Below are 23,178 nucleotides of genomic sequence, written 5' to 3'. Positions count from 1 at the left end.
CTTTTGGAGATGGGAGGGATCTTAGAGATTACTGAGCCCCCAGCCCTCTTATTTTACAGCTGGGGAAACTGAGGCCCAGAGAAGGGACGACTTCAACCAACTTGCAAGATCAATGTTTTCCAGATAGTTTGGTCTTTTGGATGTAAGTAAATATAAAATTAAACAAAATGAAGTAAGTCATTAAATTTTATTGGATAGAATAATGCATATTACTTTCACAGTTACGGTCATTTGACAAGAGCTATTAGCTTAACCCATACAGCATAATTCATACATAATACACTGAGCACTTCCCACCAATCAGGAAAAGGGCTTCCCAAGGCAGGTGATTTAACTTATTCAATCCTCACAGCAATCCCTGGAGCACTATTATCCCCATTTCCTGCCTGAGAGGACTGAGGCTCAGAAATGTTAAGTAATTTCTCCACGGTCACACAGCAAACTAGAGGCAGAGCTGGATTTCAAGTCCAGGTCTTTCTAACTCAAATCCCATTACTTCAATCTTGATAATACTTGAGATTGGAAGTCAGGAGAGTGGCAATAAAGCATGAAAAGGCTCAACTTTCAAAGACGGAAGAAGGAAGGCTCAGTGTGGTCTTTGGGGACCAAGCTTCCCGGCCCAGGTCCGAAGGAAATAAAGGGTACAGCAGTTTGTTGTTTCTTTTGCACCAGGAGCATCCTGGGCACAGAGATGTGTCTTATTTATGTCTGTGTCCACAGAGCCTGGCACAGAGAAGGTGCTCAATAAATGTTTGGTGAGTAATAAATGAAGAGTGTGGAAAACGACCTTAGCAAAGGGAAGATTGGGAAAGAAAAGTGCCATACAGAAAACGTACTATATAGTCCATGCCCCTTCGATATAACACACCAGGGAGGATAAGAGTGTGTTGACATCAGCCCAGACAGGCAGAAGCATAAACAAACGGCCGAGATTCTTCCTCCAGACGCTCAGGAAATGCTGGTGTTGCCAATTGTCTTGTGCATAGTAATGAGGCCATAAGAGTTATATTTACTGAATGCTTACCAAGGGACAAACAGAGCACTAAGCACTTAAGTGCATTGTGTCACTTATGCCTCACACCAGCTCCCAAAAATAGATGCTGTTGATATTCCCACTTCACAGGGGAGAAAACTGAGTCTTACAGAGGTTAAGTGATTTGCCAAAGTCACATAACTAGTAAGAGTTGCTGCTTGAACTTGAAACTCGGGCTGCTAACTCCAAACGTCTGTTAACTCAAAGTTAACCCGTTAGCTCAAAATTATTAGCTGGTTGTCCTCACTGAATTGTAGATTTGAGACCCAAACAGCCATCAGCCTGGGAGCCACCACTTAAAAAATACTGTTGTAGCATCAGTGTATCAGAACTTGACAATGATCCGCATCTTCCTCTCTTGTTCTTGTTATTTACCTTCATCTTTGCAGTTCCCTCTCCCCACTTCTTTAATCACTGCTTGTCACCTGATGATCTCCTGGAGTTTCGGGGGGTGGGAGTTGGGCGGAGGTGTTGTGCAATCATCTGGAGGACCCTATCATCCTAGAAAAAACTATAAGCACATTGCCACCATCTTCTCAATCCCTTTAGAGGCAGGAGGCCACGAAACACCAATATAACATTCACCAGCGTCTGAGCTCCAGGAGGTCACGGGCCATGTGTGTTTGGCTGCCTGGCACTGTGGTAGGTACTCACAAAATATTTGTTGAGCAAATGAATTTTATCTCTCTGTTGAGCAGAAATGACACTGGTATCTTCAAGCAGAATAAGATGCCTCTGCAATACACAGCAATCCAACCTCCTACTCCCCAGTCTCTGGGATGGATTTCCAGATGCTGCAATTTCTCTTTCTTTGGTCCAGAAAACCACAAAGAGCTGCCTGCTGGGTCAGCCTTGCTGGCCAGAGTCCACTGGCCTTCCAGGGGCCAAACTTTCCTGGCCCAATGTGCCTTCCCAGAGAATGAAGCTTCTGGGAAACGTGCCTCTCTCGCCTCCATGGAGCCAGGATGACTTCATAATGGAAATTCCCTACAGCCCTGTAAGGACAATTTCTCAAGTAGAGGGGCTGGGGCCCAGTGACCTGTGTGGCCCTGGGTGGAGTCTCTGGGATCTACTACGCTCTGGGGCAGTGGGGGGTATGGAGCTGGGGCTCCCACCATTGCCTCATATATCTCAGTTTTGAATGTCCTCTATAATCTTGACCATTTTTTCCAGCTAAGGTTGCTCTCTGCCTGAACCTCTTTCAGCATTATTCTTGCCTTTTTCTTCTCTCCAGGGAATATCCTGTTTTAGATTTTCCTCCCAATTGAATTTGTCTTTCTCCCTCTGAGCCAAATCTTATTTTGTTATTTTCCATCTACGTCTGTAACCCCCTTCGAGGCATCTGCATTACTTCTCTGCCCTTCCTGGCGTTTGTGACACCTCCCAATTAAGAATCTTATGCAAATTTCATTAGTGCGCTGTTTACTCCATCTTCTAGATCGTTATTAAGGATGTTGAATAAAAGCAGAACAAACGGCAGGTCCACACACCTTCAGCGAGGCTGTGCTCTGTCATTTGTCTTTGCTTTGTGTGTGAGCACTATTCCACGTCCAAGGTAAGGGTTTTCTCCATCCCGGTTTGAGTTTATTTCCTAAGGGACGTTTTCATAATAAATTATGGCAAATGTTTTAATAAGATCTAATCGTGTAACTATCCACAGTACCCCTGCAGATGTGGTCCCAGCAGAAGAATGAATGCTCTTAGAAGAATGGATGACCTTCTTGCTTTCAGTTGCCAGGAAGTCCTTGCTCTTCAGGATGTTAGGTGAGTTTTCCCGAATATCTCTGTATCCCTTGGCCGATCAGCCAAGAACATGGATTCAACACCTACTGGATTCAGCTTCTACCTGTGCTGGGAAACAATAACAAATGGAGGCGGGGTCCTTGTCCTCAGGAATCGTACAGTCTAGCTGAGCGGAGACCTTTCCCACACTGTATCCCCCGCACAGGGAGACCTGAACAGATTAGATTCTGATAAAAGCAACATGCCACCAGGTAGGCTGCGTTTTAAAATCTTTGAGGGTGGCATGTGTTTAAAACTTTAACTTTTTGTTGTGGAACATTTGAAACATGTGCAAGAAGCAAAATGAATATGAGACCCCCCCATGCGCCCACCATCCAGTTTCAACAGCTGCAACATTATGCCGTTCCATCTCTTTGCTCCATTTCTTCTTCCTTCTTTCCTTTCTTCTTTCCTTCCTTCCTTCCTTCCTTCCTTCCTTCCTTCCTTCCTTCCTTTCTTTCTTCTTCCTTTTTCCTTTCTCTCTCTCTCTCTCTCTCACAGACACACGCACACACACACACACACACACACACACACACACACACACTTTAAAGCAAATCCCAGACATCATATCATTGCACCACTAATTACTTCAGAATGCATTTCCAACAGATAAGGATTTAAAAAAACACACATAACCACAACACCATTATCACATCTAACACAATGGAAGATAGTTCCTTATAACATATCATCTAATACCTGCTCCTTGTTCAATTTTGTCCCTAGTTGTCTGAAAAATGTCTTTTTACAGTCGGTTCATTTGAATCAGGACCCAAATAAGGATGATATATTGTATGTGGTGGGCATGCTTCTGAAGTTTCTTAACCTACAACATTTTAAAATGTCATTTATTTGTTGAAGAGACTAAGTCATGTATCTTGCAGAATTCCAAATGTAGTCAGTCTTAAAGGACATATGTTATGTGAAATAGAAACACAGAGAATGATAAACCAGGAGGTAATCTAAGGTGAACGAAAGATAAACCAAGAATGCCAAAGCATATGCAACATGGACCCTCAGAGTTGGAAGGAAGTCTCGCTGTCGCTCGCTCGCACTAACCCAGACCCCACTTATTGGCAATGACCTTGACAGATATCCACCCTCTTCACTCTGCACGGGAATTCACTTTGGGGTTCTTTTGTATGGCAAATCATTCCTCGGCATATAAAAAAATACTATTCAGCTTAGCAACAGTTACAAAATATATTTATATAAATATATCTATTGATCCAAAGGTGCTGGGAGAGGGAGAAAAGGGAATGCAAGGCACAAACGAAAGAAAACAGGGGGCTAGAGATACAAGGAAATCACAGCCAGAAATAGAGATTTTTAGAGGGCTGAGGGTGGGGGATGGTTGGTTAAAAGCAAAAGATGGCTGGAGTGTTGAACTAGAACGTGGCCCTGCTACCTCTAAACTCTTCTGAGACTTGATGGCTTGCTGGGATGGAGAGGGAAGTAAGGCCCCGTGTGTAATGCCCAACCAAGATGGACGGCTGCATACCTGTTATCTGGGCGGGAGTCCTGCCTGGATTTGGAGCAAAGCCTTCAAATTTCTGAGCCCCAGTCTCCTCCTCAGTGACCTGGCTTGACAACTCTCATCTCGGGGGTCGTGCACATGAAGCCAAAGGATGTATGGGGACAGCTGGGCTACCAGGCTCTGGCCCGTGGCCGCCTCCATGGGGGGGGTCTGCGTGTGTGCCTGGCCCGCTCAGCTCAGTCTGTCCCACACCAGCCAGACAACCTGTTCACTTTGCTCAACCATAGGTCGTTGCCTGGGGAAAATCATGTTGATTGGCTCTAGTAACAGGTTGGTTGGGGGCGTAGGGATAACACATTCAGCGAAGGAGAGAAAGGGAGCCGTTCGTCTGTGTGTCTGTGGGGCGATGGCCACGGCTGGCATTCCGAGTTGGGGTGAGGAACTGGGGACCATCCCTCTGACTTTTCTGAGATATTTGTTCCACGCGCTGATCACCCCGCATTTCCGGTCTCTGCTTTATTCTGTATAATTTTCCCAAAATACTAAGTAGGTTAGGTAATTCCTCCAGGGCCCTTGGACGCTCACCTTCCTGATGTGCTGATGGAGCATTTGTTTACCCAGAGGGATCCAGGTGAGGGAGAGCCTGGGCCCCTCCTGCCTCTCAGAACACAGGTACCCCACACCCACAGCACCTTGTGCCTTGCGAACAGGGAAGAGGCCCTCAGCCTGCCCCTCTCACCCCCTCCCGCCCCTCCACAAAGGGATTTGGAGGGAAAGGTTGAAAGTCTGAAGAGAGGATTTGGGGCTGTCACAAGAGAAATACAAGCTGTTATTGGCATCATCTCAGTATTGATCAGGGCTCATAATGCTTAATTCCTCATTTTTATCCAGTCCTTTTTAACTCCCAACACTCTTCAGTCCTTGTTAATTTCAGCCTTCTGTTGAAACGAGGTCAGCGCAGCAGCTGGGCATGAGGGGGGGGGGGTGTCACGTCCCCTCCTCCTTCATTAGCAGACTCTCCACCTCCCTGGTCTTCCCTTCTTAATCGCCAGCCCCCAGCAGATGGTTTGGTTTCTGGAGACCACCAGAGACACAACAAAGCTTTTCTAAGTCCATTAGAAACCCATTCTTTAGGGCGGCCGCCCCTACTTCCTCCCCAATCCCTTTTCCCTGACCGCTAAGATCCCGTATCAGGAAAGTTGGTGTTTGGTTTCCTGAGGGAAAAAGCCCATTTGAATCCAGAAAATGACTCTGTGTGCCGTCCAATGTCAGAGTGAAGGCCGTCCTGTCTGGATGCGGGAGAGCAAGCTGCCGCTTGCACTAGGCACCGTCTCAACTCAAAACTTGCCTGCCTGCCTGCCTGCCTGCCGGCCCAGAGCGCGCCAAACCTTGGCAGGGAAAGCAAGCGAGGAAGGAAGCGATTCCTGAGTCCTCCAAAGCCAGCCATTCAGACAGAACTCTTTACTGTTATCAATTTCCAGCAATCAATAATTTCTTTTCAATAAGCAAGTCTCGCATTCCACCCTGCTCTCCACAGGCCCCCAAAATAAACCCAGCCAGTTATTGCAGAGCCCCCTGCCCCCAGCCTCTTCTCAGTGTTGACTCGAGTTTCTTTTTTAAAGTGGGGATTTCCTCCGTCCTCTGCCAGCGAGCCCCTGTTACTGAAAATATAAAACAGAGAGCAGTAGCAGAGAGCTGATACCTTTGCAATGAATAAAAGCAGGGACAGCCAGCCAGCCCAGGCCCACTGCCTCGCTCAAGGTTTGCAAGTGTGTGTGCTTTCTCTCACAGCAAGGCCCACGGTGGGACTCATTCTAGCTTCTCCAATCACATTGTCATTTTATTAATAATTTAGCCCCCGGATGGGGTTGTCTCTGCTGGTGAGTGGCGTCGGGGCCTCAAGTTATCAAAATACTAATGCTCCCAATTTATCAGCCTAGCGGATGAGGCGTCAGGTTGCTGGTAGTTGTGGGGGAGGGGCACCTGGAATACCAGGGAAGACCGCGGCTGCCAGAAATCTCTGGCCTGTCCTATGCCCCTGGTTTTCCTGGGAGCCTTCAGAGAAGACTGGCTCAGATCATGCTGTCAATTAGAACGCCTGAGACCAAACGCAAAGGGGGGATGGATGGTATAGCAAATCTGGTGGTTTGGAATCCTAAAATCTGGCACAGGGACCCCCAGTGGAGTCTCCTTATGGATTATTTCACCGCCTGCCAACACGTGGGTTGCTGGCCCTGGTGCTAAGTGGAAGGGCTTCAGCGGAACCCGCACGAGGTTGAGTAACGTTAAATCACAGCGAGAATTTCTCCCTTTCCAATTCTCTCCACCTTCACATCACTTAAAGGAAGGTTTCTGACTCCTGCGTCCACCCCAATACCTGCTAACCTCCCTCAACAAGGAGAGCTGTCCTCAGGCTCCCTGGCCTCCAGGGACAGAACCTCTAGAAGTTGACAGCATTGTTTGGCTTTTATTATATTTATTTTTATAGTTACCTTATGTTCACAGCAAGTTGTACTGACTTTCCATTTACCCTCATGATATAAAGTTTCCATTTAAAGCACATACATTGAAGATAAACATCAGATGATTCAAAACAAAAAAAAAATAAATCAGTAATAGTCTGGTTGGTATATGGATATAGCAATACATGTGAAGGTGACATGGGGATGCTTGGAGTTTAGGAAACCTGGGTCTGTTTGCGCTGTCATAGGAGAGAAGGCCCTTGAAAACTGCCCCTAGAGTGGTCCTAGGAGAAGGAATGGTTGTGGGGGGGGGGGGGGGGGCACTGCTCAGGGAGACTGAAAATCACAAGTTATGCCTCCTCTTCGGCTGTTGTTGCCTTCCTTGCTTCCCCTCCCATCACAAGTGTGCGTGGTCGTACTGGACACACAGTACATACTTCTCATCTACCCAGCGCCCTCCTCCTATTCTCCTGGTATCAAAAATTCACATTCCGGGATATAAATGATAAACGTCTAAGTATTACTTTGTTTTGTGCACCTGAAACTAATTAAAAAAAATTCACATTCCCTCAGGGAACAGCAATGATTGGTCCATAAGTGGGCGTGTGACTCAAGCCAGGCCAATAGAAGTCCTTCCCTAAAAGTTTTCTTACTGAATGCAGGGGGAAAGTCCTATTTTTCCCCTTGGTAAAGGATTATAAGAGAAGACATGGCTCCCCCACAGAGAAGAGTTGAGGTGAGAGAGGAAGAGACAGAAAGATCCCTGATCCCGTTTGAGTCCTGGGATCCTGGGAACTCTTCCATCAACCTTTCTTTTTGTGGTTTGCTCACCTAAACCAGTCTGCCAGCTGTTGGTCCTTGACCTAATAGAGGACACTCCAAGACCTCACAGGACATGGCTACCTGGGGTATGGAACCTGGTGACTGTTACCCTTTTGACACAGGTCTTTTATTTTGCATATAATTTAAATATGCAGATTGGGGAAAGGAAGGAAGGGCATCCTAGGCAGGGGGAACAGAACAAGCAAAGGCAGAGAGGCGGGACTTGTGGCTCGTGTACAGAAATAGCAGGCAGTTGAGTTTGGAGTGAGGGGTCTATGGGGGGGGGGCTCCCCAGGGGCAAGGGAGCTACCTTTCTTTTGAGCTCCCCCGCGGCATTCAGCTCATGAAAGTCCTGAGTAGGAACGCGTGGTCATGTCCCAGGGTCTAAATTTAACTCCTAGCAAGACTGGAGTTTTAGCCAGTTGTCCTGCCACCTCTTCTTGTGTCCCCATAAGGAAGCAGAATGGAGTCTCCGTGGGGCTGTGCCTGCGTGCTGCCAACACGTGGGCTGATGTGGTTGACCTAGCAAAAAAAAGAAAACCCTGTTAGATAAACAGAGTCCGACTAGCTGCCTCATTAACTAATAAGAATAATAATTAATAGCTGACATTTATAGGTCCCTCATAATGTGACAGGCTCTCTGCCTCACACACGTACATGCCTCATCTCATTGAATCCCCATACCAACCTATGAGGTGGCAATGATCCTTATTTTATAGATGAGGAAACTGAGGCACAGAGAATTTAAATAAGTCAATTATTAATATGTTAACAGATATATTAATTCTAAACCATCTGCTTGGTGGTCCACTTGTAGGCAGTTTAAACAGAAGGTCGATATGTTGTGTCACTTCCTGTAGAACGCAGATGACAGAGTAGGAAATAATCACAGCTTACCGTTTACTGAGGGCCAGGCACGGTTCCAAGTGCTTCATATGTGTTACCTGGAGGAGTCCTTTGGAGAGGGCTGTGAGGTGGGTTTTCTTACCCACATTTTGCAAATGAAGGATGTGAAACACAATTGAAGCCAGTCCACTGACATGCCTAAGGTCACTGGAAAGCGGCAGGACAAGGGCCAAACCCAGGGCCGTGTAATTCCAGGTTCTACCTCCCTGTGTTGGGCTGCGTGGCACACGGGGCTGCCCACTGCTGACAGTCAGGCACAACTCCTGTGGCCCCTGAACTACCCCGGGCATTGCCCCTGGAGCCTCCTGCAGCTCTCGGTTTCTCCCGCCAGCCTGCGTCTCCATCCCTTTCTTTCCTTGGCACAGAGCAGCACTCTGCCTGCCGGGAGCATGACCACTGCTGGGCTGGGCACAAATCGAGGCCTGGCTTCCCGTGATGCAAGGCCGAGGTGGGGCGGGGTGGGGGGCACAGCACAGGGACCTCCTCACTGGGCGTGCCTACCTAGAAACGGGGTATTTTAGTTACTTCAAGAGCAAATGAGGAAAGCTGGGGGAGTTCTCATAAATGGGGAAAGTACTATAAAAATGTACAGAATGGCTGCGGTTAATGATATCATATACCACATATTCTTTTACAAAATGGCCACACGCACCCCTCTCCCCCAGACCCAACTTCCTCCTAGATGACTGAGATTTAGGAGCAAAGCCCAGCGGGCTAACATTTGTGCCAGGCTCTGTGAAAAAACGACTTTGGACACGTACTCACCTTCTTAGCAACCTGGAAATGAGGGCGGACACTCTCATTCTCAGACGAAGGTAGAGGCTTAGATGGGGAGGTAACTCACCAGGGCTCAGGGCGGTCAGGTAGGGGAGCCCAGCTCCCAGCCCGGGAATCTGACACTGAATCTGCCCTGCCACCCCAACACCCTCCTGCCTGAGCTGAAAACCACACAGGAAGGTACACACTGAGAAGTCTGGCTTCCACCTGCCATCTCCCCCCACCTCCCCAGCACTGCAGGTAAACATCTTATTACCTTCTTTTTTATACTTCTAGGTTTTACACGCAAACACAAACAAATAGGAAGATATATGTTATATATGTATATATTCTAAATATGTATATTCTTTTCTGACTCTCCTTTTCTTATATAAAAGGTAGCATACTATAAGCATTGGCCTATTGGTAATGTTATTGTTTTACCGAGCGATATATCCTGGGGAGGGCCCCATCGTAGTCAATACATGTAGATTGTTCTCCGTTTTCATAGCTGCATAGTATTCCATTGGGTGGGTATAGCATAGTTTATCCAACCAGACACTCACTACTGAACACTAGTCATGTCTGATCTTGTGCTCTTACGAATAGTACAAGGCAAGATGTTTCACCTCATTTCTGACTTGTGCAGCTGGACCTGCAGATAGATTTCCAGATGGGGGGTTTCGGGTCAAAGGGTACATTACTGATGGTGGCAGGATGGCTCAGATCAGTTGTTCTCACATTTGCCTGGGCATCCGAGTTTCCTGTGGGACTTGGTAACAATACAGATTTCAGGGCCCCGCCCCAGGCTACCTGAGGCAGAATCTCCAGAGTTGGAGCCTGGAAACCAGTATTTTCTATGAGGGCATTATCGCAAGCAGTCATGATGTTGTTTATTTGTTTGTGGCTGTATTTTCTGCCTCTCCCCACGGGATGTAAGCTCCCTGTCGCAGGAGCCACATCTGTCTTGTTCACAGCTGGATCCCCAGCACTTAACACAGTGTCTGGCTCATCAACGCTGAATAAATGAGTGGGTGAATGAAGGGCTTTCGAAATGCCCAGCCAGGCCAGGGAACCCCTGGATTTGACTGTGCCCTCCCCCCCAGTAGAAAGGGTCACCTGTGTGGCACCAAGATGTCCAGTTTCTGACAGCAACAGGGGGTGTTGGAGGGAGCTAGGGAGGCAGGGAAAGCACAGCAGTGCTTTGTGTGGTGTGCTCTGGGGTTGGCTGAATGTGGAGAGTCGAGGTCAGCGCCCCAGCATCTGGAAAAGGCTGGGTGAGATGACACCCGCCTGGTGTCTCAATTAAGCCATCCTGCCTGGCCTGTCAAAGTCCTGCATGCAGTGGAGACACCGCTCAATGCCCACGGCCACTCCCAGCTCCCCCCCCACCCTCAGCTGGGAGCCCGGTGGCCTTTCTGACAGCCCACCTCAGGAGCTAAACCAGCCTTAACGTGATAGTGACAGTGAGAGGAACTGCAGTCCCCAATGCTCGCCATGCTGCCCCAAGGTCAATGCTGCACTTGAGCTGACTTTTCCCCACTTTGAGTAGGGAAAGTGGGTTTGCATGGACTCATCCTCAGAAGTGCCCATGTTTCAGGGGGGCTGCCTGGGTTTGGGGTGCAGCTGTAGCCACAGTGCGGTGGAGCAGCATGAGTTAGAGCTTGTGTTTAATCTGCTTGTGACCGTGTGCTGTGACTTAGCCATGCTGGCCCTTTTACAGAAAGTCACAGCGCCCACTGTCGTGGCTGAAGCAGGACAAAGAGCAGAGAAAGAGGTGGGTGGGGCTGGAGGCTGGGTGGGCTGTGGGCTTGTTCAGGACGCCCACTGCAGACTTTGAGAATCTGGGGCAGGTCCTTAACGCACCCCAAACAGCCCAGGAAGAAGTAAGAGTGTGGGAGGGCACGTGACGGGCGCCAGGACAATGCAAAGGGCAGTATTTCCCTGTGCTGGGGGAGGGGCCCTCCCATCCTGCGGCCGCCCTCACTTCTGGGCTTCAGAGCCTTCTAGTGGTTTCAAGGAGCAGAAGGAGCCCTTTGGGCCTTGGAATGGGGTGAATTTATGGGGTGAATTATGTCCCCCACAAATTCATATGTTGAAGTCCTAACCCCCAGGACCTCGGAATGTGACTGTATTTGGAGATAGGATCTTTAAGGAGGTAATCAAGTTAAAATGAGGTCTTTCAGGGTGGCCCTAATCCAATATGGCTGGTGTCTTTGTAAGGAGAGATTAGGACAGCGACATCCCCAGGAAGAAGACACTGGAAAGAGAAGACGGCCATCTACAAGACAAGGAGAGAGGCCTCAGAGGACACCAGCCCTGCCGACACCTTGGTCTTGGACTTCTAGCCTCCGGAACTATGAAACAAAAACATTTCTGTTGTTTGAGCCACTCGGTCTGTGGGACTTGGTTACGGCCGCCCTGGCAGACCGATGTAGGTACTGTCGTGCAGGGTGAGCCAGGCTCGCTGGAGGCGGGGAGATGGTCAAGCTGGGGGGGCACGTGGGAGATTCTGAGCAGAGAGACCCTCCGCAGAAGACACAGCTTCGAGAAGCAGCGCGCTTTCCTTCGAGCCAGCCTGGGAACAGCACTCCACCCTGCTCTCACCCCAGTGGCAGTGGTTTGTGCTAATGTGGCCGGCCTCTGCTCCCTGCTGTCACCCACGCCAACCCGCTCTCTTGCCCCACCCTGGGCATCCACCTCCCCCACTCTTTCCCCACTTTGGGTATTTTTGATCTGCCTTTGGTGATCAAGATGGGCTCACGTCCATCAGTCCTACTTTACTAGAGAGGATGGTGTTTGGGGCACAGACAGACTCGGATTTGCTCAGTCGCTGGTGACCTCAGACGAGTTTCTCAGCCTCTCTGAGTCTTGCTTGCTCATCCGGATCGGGGCTGTGGCAGGGGACGCAGGATTGCTGTGATGATGAAACAAAATGATGTAGGTGGCGTTCCCATAACATGAACTTAACCGTTTTTAAGTGGCATTCAGTGGCTTGTGGTACACCCTCAGTGTTGTGCAGCTACCGCCCTGTCTAGTTGCAAAACACTTTTGTCACTGCAAGGTACAGCTCCTCACCCATTATGCAGTCACTCCCTGTCCCTCGCCCCTCCCCCCAGCCCCCGGCTACTGCCAATCTGTGATCTATTTCTATGAATTTGACTACACCAAGCACCTCTTACAAGCGGAGTCATACAATATTTTTCCTTCTGTGACTGGCTTCTTTCCCTTTTCGTAGTGTTTTCAAGGTTCGTACATATTATAGCGTGTGTCAGCATTCTGTTCCTTTTTAGGGCTGAATAACATTCCATCATGTGCATGGACCACATTTCTCTCCATTCATATTGGTAGACATTGGGGCTGATTCCACCTTTTGGCAGTTGCAAAGAGTGTTGCAGGGAGCATGTATGTACATGGATTTGTTTCATATCTGTTTTCAGTGCCTTTGGGTCTATACCTAGGAGTGCAATTCCTGAGTCATGTGGTTATTCTATGTTTAAGTTTTTGAAAAACCACGCATCCCCACACCTATTCCTGCCTGGTGATACTGAAAACAGAAAATTCCTTGAGTGGCCTCTTCAGTCACATTCCTCGAGTTACACAGATCTGGGTCCTGCCACTTACTGGTATGAAACCCTGAGCTATTCTTTAACTCTGCTGAGCCTCAGTCTGCCCCCCTATAAAATGGGAATAATAATGGAACTTACCTCGTAGGGAGGTAGGGATATGATACATGTCAAGTTCTTTGTCCAGGGCTTGGCCCACGACGCGTTTCCCATAAATGGTCATGGTGGTCACGTGATAATGTTGACAACAGGCCAAAACTGAGAATGGCAGAGCTCGGAGAACTTTGAAGACTATTTCATCCAATGGGGACACAAAGGCTGGAGAAGGCGTCCTATGTGTCAGCGGCAGCACAGGTCTTACTTGCCTCCTTTCCTAGTGGCCTTGACGCAGTGAGGTTCTGGCCAGAAAGAGAGGGTGATGTTGGCGAGAGAGCCTCCCTCCTCCGTTGATCCCAGGAATCCATTTGGGGTGAACCAGCCCTTCTCAGCCACACACACCGTCCACCAGCAGGAGAGGCAGTCGAATTGGGGGGTGGCTGAATTAACTGACCTTGAAAACCCTGAAGCCACAGGAAGAATCGGAAGGCCCCTGCCGCACGACTCCCAAGGACCACACCATGTGCAGCACCTAGGAGCTGGGGCACTGGAGTCTGGGGTGCAGATTGGCCCCAAGGGGCATGACCTTGGGCAGGTCATGAGTACTCTAGGTCTGTTTCCTCCTCTCCAAAATGGGGTGATACTGAGACCAACTTCCTAGTGTCTGGCAGGCTCCCTCCTCGTTGCAGTCACATCAACTCACATAATTCACATAAAATGATAAGCAGCCTGCCAGCCAGAGCAAGCACCCAGGCAATGGTGGGTTTGAGCAGTTAATGGTGGGTTTTAAGATCGCTGGCCTCATTATGGTAATGAAGAAAAGTGAGAGGGATGGGGTTCTTAAGCCATCAAGTGCAAAGTCACCTGTGCTGGGAGACAGAGGCGCAGAACCCTGGGAGGGCAGGATCCTGAGGAGATCTCCAAGGTCCCATCCAGCACTGTGATGTGAAGATCCTAGGATGGGCTCCCATGGACTGTGTGTCCCCAAGTCCCCCAGGGGCGGCTGACCCACCACTTCCGCCCGCCGTGCAAGCTGTGACTCAGGCCCCGAGCCCCAGGCTCTCCTTCTGGTTGGAGAACGTGCTGCTTCCATACTAGGGTCCACACACTCTCTTGCCACTGCTCCCCACTGACAGGGCGCGGGCTTTGTGGAGAGGCTTTTAAACCTTCCTTGTTGTTGCTAGTATTGATTAGCCTTGTTCCTTTAATGGGATTCTTCTGTGCTCTCCGCCCGCCTCCCCTCCTCCAGCCCCCATTACTCTGGGCCATCTCTGCTTCAGACCTTCTCAGCCCTCCACTCTGAGCAACACTCCTCAAAGGAGAGGGGGACCGAGGAGACAAACAAGCCAGACGTTCCTGGGAGGCTGCAAGCCCTGAGCCTCTGCCTGTCATAAAGGATGGCTGATGCTGAGCCCTCTGTCCCTGTCCGAGAAGCTGCTGGCTATTTGGTGGCTGCCCACGTCAAGGTCAAGCCCTGTCCTGAGCCCGGCTAAGCCTCAGCCCCTGAGAGAAGGTTCCTGTCCCCCTTCTTCCTTCTGCCTGGGTCTGACACACCTGGACCTTCGTGTGTGGGTGGTCTTACCACAGTACCTGCGTTTTCCTTCCCTGTTGCCAAAGAACCCCCAGAAATGTCACTTGTGAGCATTCTGCCATTCCTTCCTGGGCTCCTTAGGGTAACGAGGGTGGTTTCGGGCCGTCTGTTGCTATGGAACTCAAACTCAGGCACCTTGATGCCGTTTTCTTGGCCGCCTGCCTTTGGTTCCCTGACTTTCTTTACAATCAAGTCAATAAAAACATCACCTTGCCCTCCTCTCTTTAGCATCTATATTTCAGATCGATGTGAGGCCCGAAGCCCGTCGAATACCCTCCAGTGGGTAGCAAAATGGTACAGTACTGAAAAGGACTCATTTTGAGATGGGTCCAGGACCGTCACTGGCAAACGAGTCGTCTTTTTCACATACAGCGATCTTTTATTTATACGACTGCAATGTCTGCCTTTGTTTTAGCCCTGTTACTTCCCCGTGACGTTAGAGGACTGCATTTCCACGCCTCAGTGCTCTGAGTCCTGACAATTTTGTACCCGTTTGTCACAAGCTCTCCACAGCAGCCTCCGGGCTCCGCCGGGAAACCAGCCCTGAAGAGCAGTGATACCTTCTGCGTAGCACCTTCTGTAACCACCCAGAAGGGGCATCTTGGCAAAAGAGACGGCTTCTGGCAGGTGGTACACAAAGGAAGCTGAAATCACCTGTTCCTGGCCAGTCTGGGATGGGAACATGCTTTAGCTGGGGACATGTAATACTCCTGATGGCCAATCAATACTGAAGTTGCAAGTTACAATGTCAACTGCCTTCGCTCACATTTTCCAATAGCCCGCAGCTCCAGCCATCAATAAAGTGGTAACGATGGTCACCTCCAACTTCGTACTGGCCCCAGGGTTGCTTCCAAGGCTGCCGGCACATCTCCTCCAGGCCCGGAAGGGGACATGCTGTCTGTGAGCTGGACTTACACGTCATCCACACACAGAACACGGCGACGGGGTCCCTGTCGCTGCTCTCGTCCATGTTGTCGGAGGAAGTTGCAATGGGGATAAAATAGATGACCGTCCCAGCTTTCAAAGCAGAGACAAAAGCATCATGAGGACATGGCAAAGGGGGCAGAGTGGGGTCAGGAAAGGAGTCAGGTTTTTTTTTAATCGTTTATAATTTAGGAAGCCACCAAGCATAATGGTTAAGAGCACAGACTTTGGAGCTGAACATGCCTGAATTCAGGCCCTGGTCAGCTACTTCTCAGCTGCGTGATTTTGGGCAAATGACATTTCTGAGCCATTGGTTTCCTTCTCTGTAAATTGGGGATCATACTAGTGCCTGGTTGATAGGCTGGTGGGAGGTTAAATGGGATAATACAGGCAGAATCTGGCCCATGCATCTGGGCCATACAAAGCACATATCCGCCCCTCGGTCCGTGCGAGGCACTTTTCAGCACTTTTCTGTACATTAGCTCAGTGGATCCTCTATAATGGGATAGCTAGCCAGTCCTCACAACAGTTTCTAGAAAATTCCGTGCAAATATGAGAATTGACCAGTATCAATGCTGGGTTTAGAGGCATTTCTCTAAGAGGCAGGTGGGGCAGGGTTATGCCGGTGAGCAGTACTCCTTGCTGGGGGCCACCTGACAGAGACAGGCCAGGCACAGCTTGTGTCTTCTTGCCTGGCTTCTCACACTCTTTTTCTCCCCCTCACTTTTTTTTTTTTTTTTGAGGTGAAATTCACATAACATAAATTAATCATCTTAAAGTGAACAATTCGGAGGCATTTAGCATATTCACAATGTTATCCAACCACCATTCTCTGTAGTTTCCAAACATTTTCACCACTCCAAGGTTAAACCCCAAACCCATCAGCAGCCGTTCCCTACTTCCCCTCCCCCAAGCCCCTGGCAACCACCTTCCGCTCTGTCTCTCTGGGTTTGCCTATTCTGGACATTTCTTTTAAGTGGGATCATGTAATATGTGGCCTTTTGTGTCTGGCTTCTTGCATTTAGCATAATGATGTTGAAGTTCCTCCATGTTGTAGCAGGTAACAGTACTTCATTCCTTTTCGTGGCTGGGTAATATTCCGTCGCACAGATCTAACATATTTCGTTTACCCATCACCCATTGATGGACACTTGGGTGGCTTCCACTTTGACGGCTGTGAATCAGGCTGCTGTGGACATGGGTGTGCAACTCACAAACCTCTGATCTGCACTACAAACAGACGTGCTAGTCTCACACCTGTCACTTGGCAATTCCTGCCTCTGGGACTTTGCATATGCTTGTCATCCCTGGTGTCCCCCTCCCCTCTGTTGACCCCTACCCACCTCAGGGCTCAGCTGCATGCCACTTCCACTTCCTCCAGGAAGCCTCCCTGCTACGCTTGAACAGACTGGTGGTCCCCTTCCTGGAAGATTTCCATAGCACCCAGCCATCTCTAGGTAAGGCCTTCTACATGTGGTTATAATTGCTCCTGCGTCTGTCTTCCTGGATAAAGATGGGGCTGTGTTTGCTGTGACCACCACTGCATCCTCAGAGCCTAGTGAAGGACTGGGTGCACAGTAGGTACTTCTAACATGTTTGTTGAATGAATGCATGACCATCATCTCTGCAATTGCCGTGTCGTTGTGGCAGCCTCATGGGTTTTCTGCTCTGGAAGCAATTGCCAGATTACCAGTTGGACTGGGATTCCTTTGGGGGAGGGAGCTGCCACCTCCAGTCAATATTCTGTGGCGAAAGGCCCTTGGGAGACTTGTTGATTAAAAATACAGTATAAGAATGAGAGCAAAGCTGCCCTTAAAAATGATTAATTAGAGTCCTGCTTATTATTCTATTTGGAATGATGCTTTTAATATTAATGACCCTGAAAAATACTTCACACACAGGCTCTTACTCTATTTCTACACTTCCTACAGTGTGGTCCCATCTTTTATCCAAGCTCTCCAAGGCTTGGATTCTTTCCCAATAGTCCCCTCTGGAGGATACCAGGCCAGAGCCTCTGCCACTCGCTAGTGTCAGGGATTGTCACCATTGTTTTTCCACACCTGGCCACATGTGCCAGGCAGCTCAGAAAGGTCCAAGCCCTCCCACTCCAGCCAGGAAGCAGGTAATAGGTACCTTTTTATGGTTTTATTTTGTAGTGAAGCGCCATGGTGGTTTCTGGGAAGAGGACAATATCTGACCCTGGGGGAGAGAGCTAAGCTTTCCCTAATAAGATGGCAGCCGAGAGATGACACAGACTTCATGAAAGGATGGCTTCAATAGGGGAGCTGAAAGAGAATCATTCACAGGAGGGCAGAGTAAAAAGCCTGTGGGGCAGACCCCTGGGAGCCCGGCTGCTCAACTGGCAGCTCCAGCTGGGGACACTCCACCCCAACCCGAGGGAGCTCCAATTAAAAATATTACTCCGGCCACAGGGCCTGGTCATGGCGGGAGCAGTAGCTTTGTTCTTTGAGGAAGGTTTGCGGGGACATCCTGCAAGAAGTTGGGGGAGGAAGTGGCGAGAACTCAGTCTTGCTCATTGTATTGCCTGTCCTGGTGGAAGCAAAAAATCACTCACTCCCTTGCACTTTGTGCCTGTTTCCTGCCCTGATGAAACCTTTCCCAGCCACCTGCCACGTAGGGCCTCCTCCCCCCGAGACTGAAGGCAAGGGGATGGCATGGACCCGACTGATATGTCTGGAGGGCGAGGTCCCTGCCCACCTTGCTCCCTGGTGCCCAGCACGGAGCCTGCACACAGCCGGTGCTCCATAAATGCTCACTGAATGAGAAAGATAACATTATCACTGGCTGACTTGCCCCTAATTCATTATGAGCAACTCTCAAGTGTCTTCAAAAATGATCAGGAGGAGGGGCAGGGACCATTTAAACATCTATATTTGTCACGGGAGGGTGTTTCTTGAGCTGACATTTCATAATAAATGTATATATGTCAGGAATTTTCTTCTCCTGGTCCAAGATATATTAATTGCTTTTTTTCTTTGCAGACGACTGATGTTCCCTGGGTGCTGGGCATGCACTGGGCCTGTCCTGAGGGCTTCCATGCATGAGTTCCCTAACCTCACACGCGGGGCAGGGAGCATGACGGCGCCCTCCCCCACAGCTAGCTCAGCACACCTTAATCAGTATGTCCCAAAGAACAGTCGGACCCGCTTCCCATGAACACACACACACACAGCATCGTGGCTACTATTAGTAATTGGCTAGTATACAAAGGTTTTACAAAGCATCAAATGTTAAAAGAATCTGTGGGGACAGAGCCCCAGAGAGCAGTTTCCAGGCTCTCGGCCTCATGTGGAAAGGTGCTGGCTCGGTTATTAGATGGCCATTAGCTGTAATCAGATGGACATCCACTGTGCCTGGGTGGCCATCAGCTGTTACCGGTTAGCCATTAGCCACTAATATAACTGCCATGGCTGAGCTAGCAGGCACGGATTGCAGTTAGCAAAGGGTTAGTTGGTTGGTTGGCAGAGAAGCGGAGGGTGAATTGCGGCTAGCAAGTGTGGTTAACAAGTGGATTACATTGCGGATCGTGTGGATACTACTTCCTGTGTCTCGCCCAGCCGCCAGAGATACTGGGGTGCAGGAAGACCCCTCGTTGGGTACTGGTGGATGTTTGCTTTTGTGTCTCGACCAGCCGCCATTGAGAACATAGTGGTATGACTTCCCTATCTATGGCTCCGTGGGTGTTCCTTTTTGGCCTCAGCATATCCTGTGTTCTTGTGTGGGGAGCGAAAGCTGTACCCTGCATGACAGAACCCTTCACTTTACCCAACAGGTACATTCCTCACCTGTGACTGTGATCAAGAGACTGAAGCTCAGAGAGGTTAAGCCACTTCCTGAGGTCACATGTCTAGAAACTGGCAGACTATAGGATACTGTGTTTATTCAAATGCAAATTTATTCAAAATCCAGGCTAAGGATTGTGTTTTGATTTGCTGTGATATGACACACCCCCAGCCCTTCCATGAAGCAAGCTGGTGTTCTCCCCACCCCTGCCCCTTACTCTGGCAGCCACTGTGCTGCCCCTTGGCAGTGTCTGTGTGTGGTCAGAGCTCCTGCGCTCCTCACCTTGTCAGATTGCTGCAGTCTCTCTTGATGATCAGGCTGGTCTTCCCCAGACTCCTAGTTCTGTCTTCAGTCCTCTTTAATTAAACGGCAGCTCTCCCTGGAAAGCAATTGAATTATCCAATTATGTGCTTCTAACCTGATTGTTATCATTAACACAAGGGACTTGGCGACTCAGGTGTGGATGGGGCTCAAACAGGAACCTGTGTGGATAAGCAGCTCTGATGGATGTGACCTCAACAGCCCTTTCCCTCCCCCACTCCCCCACCCCCGCCTCGCTCCACCCTGCTTACCAAGGGTGCCATACGGGGCTGATCAGACATTCTCCTAAATAGTGACCTGTCCAGACCCTATGGCCTCAGCTGCCATTAAACTCTTTCGAGTAGCTGCTTCCCCATTTGTCAATGGCTGCAAAGGACAGGTGGGGTGGCACAGCCCTCCTGGAGTCCCCATCCCTCAGACTGGGCTCCTTGGAACTGCCTGTGGCACTGACAATATTTGGCTCCAGTATCTGTTGATCCCTTTTGTATACTCACCCTGCAGCTCTCCAGCGGGCATGTCCTGTGTGTGTGTGTGTTGGGGGGCACTACTGGGAGCCTGGCAGAGGAGATGAAGCCTGCTGTCCCCCAGCCAGTCCCCAGCGAGGAGAGACTGGGCACCGTCTGATTCACCCCACCTCTGCCAGGGCCCAGCTCAGATCTCCACTCAGAGGAGGGTTCAATAAATAATAACTATTAAGATACAATTCTAGTATTGTGTGCATATATAATAACTCTTTTATTGAATGAGTTTTTTATGTAGTGAACATTAGGTTCTTTTAAATTAAATGTAACTTTTTAATTTTTGCTTTTTGCCCCCCTTCCAACCAGGTTCTGATTCACAGGTTATTTCATTTCTTTAATTAAAAATATTGGGGTGACATTGGTTAATAACTGTATATAAAGTTTCAGGTGTATAATTCTATAATACATCATCTGTCTATTGCATTGTATGTTCACCACCCAAAGTCTAGTATCTTTCTGTCACCATATATTTGACCCCCTTTACCCTCTTCATCCTCCCCATCCCCGTTTTTTGCTTTTTAATTTGAAAAAAGTTTTCAAACCTACGCAAACGTGGTAAAATTAATTCCTGTATACCCTTCACCCAGATCTGCCAGTTGCTAGTTTTGCCACATGCTGTATCTCTTTCTTTCTATACATATGTAATCTATATTATTGTTCTCACTGCTTTGCTGAGTCATTTTAGAGTAACAGAGACGTTTCCTTCCTTCCTTCCTTCCTTCCTTCCTTCCTTCCTTCATTTCTTCCTTCCTTCCTTCCTTCATTTCTTCCTTCCTTCCTTTTAATATATTTTAATATTCATCGATATGAAATTCACATACTATTATAAATTAGCCATTTTAAAGTAAACAATTCAGTGGCATTCAGTACATTCACCACATTGTTTAACCACCTCAATCTTGTTCCAAGCGTTTCCATCATCCTGAAATAAAGGCCATTGCCAGTGAGCAGTTGCTCCCAGCCCCTGGCAACCACCCATCCTCACTCTGATGGACATTCTCTTTCAGGCTTCAGGACAGAGATCAGATTCAAAAATTTAATATTGATATAATATTACCCTATATATAGCCCATGTGCATGTTTTGCTAATTGTCCCAATACTATTCTTTTTGGCAATTTTGTTTTTTCTCTTAACCAGAATCCAGTCCAACACCCCACATCAAATCGAGTTATTCTGCCTCTTTATGGCCCTTTAGTCTGCAACAGTTCCTCTGTCCTTTTCAAATCTGTATATTTATAATTTATAATATAATCGTATTTATTAAAATCTACATAATTTAACATTACTACTTAATTAAATCTAAAAATTAGTAAGAAATTATAAAATTATAATTTATATATATTTATAGTATTTATTATATATAAACCTTTCATTTTGGAAAATTTTTAGGTTTATAGAAGTCGCCGAGAGTACGACGAGTTCTCTATACCCTTCACCCAGTTCTCCCGGCTGTTATCAGCCCATGTAACCATGATACGTGAATCAAAACTAAGAAAGGAACATTAATACAGCACTGTGAACTGAACTGCACGCTTTGGAGTGCATCTGCTTTTCCGTTAGTGTCCTTTTGCTCTTCGAGGACCGCACTCTGCATTTCGCCGTGGCCGTTGCTAGTCTTTCCCGAGGCTGATCGACGTCAGGTTCCTTGTGCGCAGGTGTCATTTTAATTTCCTCAACAGCTCCGTGATGCAGTGCCTCGTCACTGTTCCGGAGAGGAGAGGACACAGGTCGGGGCCAAGTGACTTGGCCAAGGTCATTCCATAAACGAGGAGGCAGAACGCATACCCATCAGTCTGGCTCCAAGTTTATTCTCTGTCATCTGCATCATGAATGTCACATACACATTCTCTGTCACACACAAGCTCACACCCACATCACACTCAACACACAGCTTTATGGCCATATTTAGCAATTGGCTAGTATAGAAAGTTTTCACAAAGCGTCAAATGTTAAAAGAAGCTCTCACTTTACCCAACAGGTGCGTTCCTGAAAAGTTAACTGTAGTTCTCTAGAAGGATGCACTCGAAAGTTGGCAGTATTGATTGCTATCTAAGTGCCAAGTACTTTTCATGTATTTCTTCATTGGCTCAGTATACAGCCCTTGGTGGGATGTTGTACCCATTTTATAGATGTGGAAATTGAGTCATGGAGAGAAGTGACTCGTGCCAGGTCTTAGCAGAGCTGGGATTCGAATACAGTTCTTTTTGCCCCCATTACCCCAGTCCTTAACCACCAGGCTTGACTCACTTTCAGGTCCTGTGCATCCTACTCCACAGAAAAGAATGCTGAGTGGGATGGCCAGAGAAGTTCTGGAGTCTGGTGGAGCCAGGCTGCTCCCTATTCCACCTCTGGTGCTCCTGTGCCTCAAGAAGCGGGTGCCACTTTGTCACTCACATAGAATATGCTAATTCTGGGGCTCCACTTTAATAACGGGTCCAGCTGGTAGGAGCTTTTATCTCAGCGAAGTGTGAATGCTGTTGCCATGGAATGCAGCCTTATACCCAGGGAGCAGGAATTGCCGACAGGAGAAGCCGCCCTGGGTTGTTTTTCCCTTTATCCAAATTTCATTTTCCTCTGTGTGTTTCACCACTGATTTTCATTTTAGTCTGCATGGAAAACTGGCACACAAATGATAATTTGAATCAAGGCGCTCACTGCTTTATCTTCCCCAGTCCCCATATGTTTACAAGCCACCTTTTCTGGGATGGGTGGGGGAATGAAATAGTTATTTTTTCCCACCATGTGTAAAAATAGGATCTGAGTAGAGAGTGGAACAGGATTGGTCCAACACGCCAAACATCCACGCCTCCTTTTCAATAGGATGGTGGTAACAAACTGCTCCTCTGCCACCCCTTAGTTCCTGTTAAAACTTGGTTTTAAAAGTCACTTACACGAAAGATGGGTTGGGGTCCCCAGTGGTGTTTGGCTGGCGTGTGCACGTAGGAGTGTCCCTCTCTAACCGCGCTCTGGGCTTGAGCCCTGCCTCACACTCAGCAGTCCTAGGTTCGCCTCCCACTAGCTGGGTGACCTTGGGCCAGTGACTTACCTACTCTGAACCTCAGTTTTCTCATTTGTAAACAAGGGGGAACAAATGGTGACAGCACAGAGCAGGG

At 48.5% G+C, this 23,178-nt stretch overlaps 1 long non-coding RNA gene across 1 annotated transcript; it reads left to right on the top strand.

Moving 5' to 3' along the window:
• Positions 1 to 2,088: 2,088 nt before the first annotated feature.
• Positions 2,089 to 16,950, top strand: LOC141571377 (uncharacterized). Its single transcript, XR_012496128.2, has 3 exons — positions 2,089 to 2,588; positions 2,694 to 2,797; positions 14,910 to 16,950. It is a non-coding gene; the product is annotated as an uncharacterized LOC141571377 (long non-coding RNA).
• Positions 16,951 to 23,178: the final 6,228 nt, after the last annotated feature.

This window comes from Rhinolophus sinicus, chromosome 16 (genome assembly GCF_057876585.1).
Source record: "Rhinolophus sinicus isolate RSI-liver-muscle chromosome 16, RSI-T2T, whole genome shotgun sequence".
Classification (NCBI taxonomy): domain Eukaryota; kingdom Metazoa; phylum Chordata; class Mammalia; order Chiroptera; family Rhinolophidae; genus Rhinolophus; species Rhinolophus sinicus.
This window is presented reverse-complemented; position numbering and strand designations above follow the sequence as displayed.